Source organism: Daucus carota, chromosome 3, assembly GCF_001625215.2.
Source record: "Daucus carota subsp. sativus chromosome 3, DH1 v3.0, whole genome shotgun sequence".
Taxonomy (NCBI): Eukaryota; Viridiplantae; Streptophyta; class Magnoliopsida; order Apiales; family Apiaceae; genus Daucus; species Daucus carota.
In genome coordinates this window covers 43,439,716-43,445,346 of record NC_030383.2, presented here as the reverse complement: position 1 = coordinate 43,445,346, position 5,631 = coordinate 43,439,716, and positions in this window count along the sequence as shown.

Sequence of the window (5,631 nt, the reverse complement as noted above, 5' to 3'; positions counted from 1 at the left end):
CATAATTATTCTGTTGGTTTCTGATCCACAGTATCCGAGCACAGCAGCTTCCAGCAGCTATATACTCAGCTTCAGCAGTAGAAGTAGACACGGAGTGCTGCTTCTTGCTGTACCAGGAAACTAACCGACTAACTAGAAATTGACAGCTTCTAGACGTACTTTTCCTATCAATCCTGCATCCTGCATAATCAAAATCTGTATAGCCGGTTAAGTCAAAACCAGTATTCTTAGGGTACCAAATACCTAAACCAGGTGTACCCTTAAGATATCTAAAGATTCTTTTGACGGCTATAAGATGTGATTCTTTAGGATCAGCTTGGAACCTAGCATGTGGCGCCCTCCAAACCCGGGTCAGAAGTTTGGGGTCCACACCTTAACATCCACCTGTAATTAATAATATAATATATACAGTGACCCTTAACTGTCCATGGATCGCAACAGGTTAAAGTATAAAACAAGCCACAACACAACTTTAATTATTACAACCCAAATCCCAAAATATAATCTTAAATTCTTACAAGCTTACACAATATTCGTATCTGGAAACTCAAACTAATACATATATAAACATCAAGTGCTGCCGATAGCTCTATCCATCTCTCAGCCTGGAATCCTGGCCTTACCACTAGCCTGAGGGTCATCGCTACCAACCTTCTCTGCTTTCACTGGAAAGAACATAGAGTATCGCAAGAATGAGCTGACAAGCTCAGCAAGTATAACAATATCCATTTAAACATTTATCAAAAGATGATGGAAATCAATATTTAATAGAATCAATCTCAATGTCAAAGTTTCTTTTTAGAGTTTCAATTAGAATTGGATATTAAATTTTTATTTTTAAAAACCAAAGGTTAGGCTGCTGATCAGTCAGACACTAACCCCGAGCAGGCCCCGCCATGCTCGTTTACTGGATCCAAGGCACACATTGGCCTAAAGTGACCACTCATCTGGTCTGACCATTCATTTGGTCCATTTAAGAAAACTATCCAATTCTATTATGAATCAGGATGAGCAGCAATATAATTCAATAAACAGAATCAGTAATAACATGATTAAACTTTGAAGCAGAAGCAAAATACAATTCAGAAGCATCTTCAAGATATTCTAAAATAAGAATTAGGAATCATTCCACGAGTCAATGGATCAGATATAGCATATCTGGATTTCAAGGGTAACAATAATCATGGTTTGTATGAAAGAAGGTTTCTGGTTTTATTAAAGGATTCACATGTCAAAGGGTGTTTTCAATTCCAAAGAAATTAGGTTATTGCAAAGGAATAAACAATTGTGGGGTGTATGGTATTCCAGGTATGATTGACTTCCAGTCAATTGGTTTGGATATCAAAGGTGTGTCAAAACATTGAAATAAGGTTTATATGGTAGTTATCCAAAAATCTCAAGGTTTGAAGGGTTACAATTGAATAAGGTTTCCAAAATAGATATCAAAGAATCAAGTTAATGGCTCAAGAATCAATGAATGAATAGTTCAAGTGATAGTCAAAGAATCTGGTTGATGGTTTAAGAATCGATGAATTAAACAATTCATGATATGGCTCAATAAGTGTCATGAGTGAATTAGAAAGCTAGCAAAGCAATCACATCAAGGATCATATATATATGATTGAAGGAAAGTATCAAGGAAACTTGCCTTATACTGACGATTTCAAATTTCAATCGCTCCTGCTCGATATACTATTCTATATCCACTTGCTTTCCCTTTTATTACGCCTCGCTTCTCTGCTAATCATCACAACTAATTATCAATAGGTGATCTCATACTATTCTCATCATCTTACATTCGAAACGAGCTTCTATCTACCCTTCGTTTCACCCAAATCCGATTTACGGATCAAAAGATATGTCAAAAACAATTTTATATCAATCACGTAGACACATAACATGTCAATTAGATAGCACATAGCACATATCGCATAAAATATTTAATAAAATATATTTTTCAAAAGAAGTTTGAAGGCACACGGATTTTTCTGGTATTTATTATGAATTTTTAAACATTTTTCGGAATTAAAACGGGTCAAAGAATCATTTTATAAATAAATAATCAATTTTTGGATACTCGAAATCAAGTCCGAAATCCTTTGAAATCAATTAACGAGCTTCAATCATATTTTAAAATAATATTTTAAAGCTCGAAACTATTTTTCGGAATTTTAAAATCATTTAAAATTATTTAAAATAATTAAATCTAATTAATAAATTAATTAAAATCAATTAATAATTAATTAAAACAATTAATCAATTAATAATTAAATTAATTGACTAATTATTATAATTAATTACTAATTAAAATTAATTAATAAATTAAATCAAATTTATTTTTGAATTAATAAATAATTAAAAACAATTTTTGGAAATTAAAATAAATGATTTTCGAAATTAAATTTAAAGAAATAAAACTTTTTAAAAGATTTTAAAACGTCAAGGTTTAAACTGCAAAGTTGGGAAACTTCAGGGGGCTGTGTGCATCGTTTTCAGAAATTGGAGGGTCAAATTGCAATTTGACCCCTCCGGTCACCACCTCCGGCGGTCTTCACCGGATTTTCGCCGGAAAATCGCCACGAAACCCCAACCTCAACACCAAAGTGCAGATTGCATCTACAACTTACCAGGAATCTGTATCACTCATCAAATCGAGCTGGAGGTTCGTGAATTGGCCGGAATAACTCGAAGAAGTTCGCCGTCGCCGGCGAAACTTCTTCTCGTCGATTCAGCCAAACCATGAACCTCAGATAACTTTTGAAGATATGTACATGTTCCTGAGATCATTACAAACACGGTGCTACCTTCCAATTTCACTTCTACCTCCAGAATCAAAAAGCCCCAAATTTCAATTGAGGACATTCATACGAACATAAACCCTAATTTCAACCCTCGATAATTAAACTTAAAATTAACTATGTTATTGAACTCCAAATCAAACATATGATATACCAAAATGACCAGGAGAACATTATCTACAACATACAATCATCAAAACACATAAACAACTTCAAAATCAAAAAGCCCTAATTTAAGCCTATTTATTTCGAATTTAAAACTCAAAATCCATACCCACCTGATGTTGCTGCACTGATTTTGATGCTAGATTATGATTCTACTTGTTAAAACCTTCAATTTGAGTCCTTGAACACCAAAATCCGAGTCCGATAACGCGTCCAAATCCTCGTTTGAATCTCAAGAACACGAAGAACTCTCTCAGGAATTTCTCAGTTTTAACTGGTTTTATGATTTTCGTAATAAAATAAAGTACAGTTAAGTATATTTATACTTATGAAAAATTAGTACCCCTTTGGATCATATATGGCATGAAAATACACTGTTTAATAGCTTTATACTAATAAAACGGGTCCAATCGGTACCGGTTTTCGAGATAATCATCAAACGGGGCTTTTTAATCCGTCATTAATACGTGGGTCCCACCGTCATTATTACAAGATAAGGATGAGAATAAAATATTGTATTTCACGTTTATCGAGACAACTAGATAATTATCTAATACCGAAAAACTCCGCCGGACCGACTCCGGAACAAACCGTACTCCGGATCGAAAAAGTCAAAACATGAAAAATGTCCGGAATGTTCAAATTAAGCTAAAGGTGAATTTTGTTAAAATTTTCGGGAAGTAAAATCTCGGTACCGTTGTAGGTTGACGGTTTTCGAAGAAATCAAAATAATTAATAATTAATTAAAAATATACATAATTAAATCCGTAAATCAAATATAAAATCATCGGACAATACATAAATCGATATGAGAATATCTAAATAAACTATATTTTGTACTGAACATATAAAAATTGATATTCCTTAAAATTACTCAGAAATACATAACTAAATTAATAAAACAGGAACCAATTAATTCACAGAAATTCATATAAAATTCATATAATATTCATTAATCATTCAAATAATTACACGAATAATCCCAGATGCTACATCCTTCCCCCCTTAAAAGGATTCTGTCCTCAGAATCGCTTAGGTAAACAAATGAGGGTACTTTTCACGCATATCACTTTCTAATTCCCAGGTTGACTCTTCAACCTTTGGGTTTCTCCACAACACTCTTACTAATTTCACTACCTTGTTTCTTAACACCTTCTCTTTTCTATCTAAAATTTCCACTGGTCTCTCCACATACGATAAATCTGCCTCGAGTTCTACCGGCTCATACTCTATTACATGTTTCGAATCTGGATTATACTTCTTAAGCATCGATACATGAAAGACGTTATGAATGTGCTCCATTTGCGGGGGTAACGCCAATTCGTATGCTACTTTGCCTACACGTCTCAAGATTTCAAATGGCCCCACGTATCGGGGACTCAGCTTGCCTTTCCTTCCAAATCTGAATAGTCCTTTCCATGGTGACACCTTCAGTAACACTGCTTCTCCGTCTTCAAATTCTACGTTCTTCCGGAATTGATCTGCATAATTTCGTTGACGACTTTGTGCTGCAATTAATCGTTTCTGAATAATTTCAACGATTTCCTTTGTTTGTTGTACTAATTCCGGTCCAAGTACTTTACGTTCTCCGACTTCATCCCAATATACTGGTGATCGACATTTACGTCCGTAAAGAGCTTCATAAGGAGGCATCCCAATACTTGCGTGATAACTATTATTGTATGCAAATTCCACTAAAGGTAGATGCTCATCCCAATTGCCTTTGAAATCGATTGCGCAAACACGTAGCATGTCCTCGATCGTCTGAATCGTTCTCTCACTCTGGCCGTCTGTTTGTGGATGATATGCCGTACTCATATTCAATTTAGTGCCCAAGCATTCTTGAAAACTTTTCCAAAATCTTGAATTAAATCGTGGATCTCTGTCTGATACAATGGATACAGGGACTCCATGACGAACTACAATCTCTTTCAAATACATATGAACTAATTTATCCAAAGAGAATCTCTCATTGATCGGAAGAAAATGCGCTGACTTGGTCAGTCTATCTACTATAGCCCAAATGGCATCATGGTTTGCTTTAGTCCTTGGTAATCCTACAATAAAATCCATAGCAATATGTTCCCACTTCCATTCTGGAATCTCTAAAGGTTGCAATAATCCACTTGGTCTTTGGTGTTCTGCTTTCACTCTTTGACACGTATAACATTTACTCACCCATTCTGCAATTTCTCTTTTCATATCTGGCCACCAATAGTTCTTCTTTAAATCTCTATACATCTTAGTGCTGCCTGGATGAATTGAATACTTAGAATTGTGTGCTTCCTGCAAGATGTCATTCTTTAACTCTATTACTGGTGGAATCCATATCCTGGAAGAAAATCTAAGAATTCCTTGATCATCTTTCTGTGTACATAACTCTTCTCCTACTAACTTGTTTACATCCTGATCCATTACTTCTTCCTGACACTTCTTAATCTTTTCTAATAGCTCTGGTTGGAAGGTCATGGTATACAATGCTATCTTTGATGGTTCATGAATTCTTACCTCGATTTCCAACTTTTGAAACTCCTTATATAACTCCTCTGGCACAGTCAATACATTTAATCTTTCCTTTCTACTTAAAGCATCTGCTACAACATTAGCTTTTCCTGGATGATACTTAATCGTACAATCATAATCCTTAATCAACTCTAGCCATCTCCTT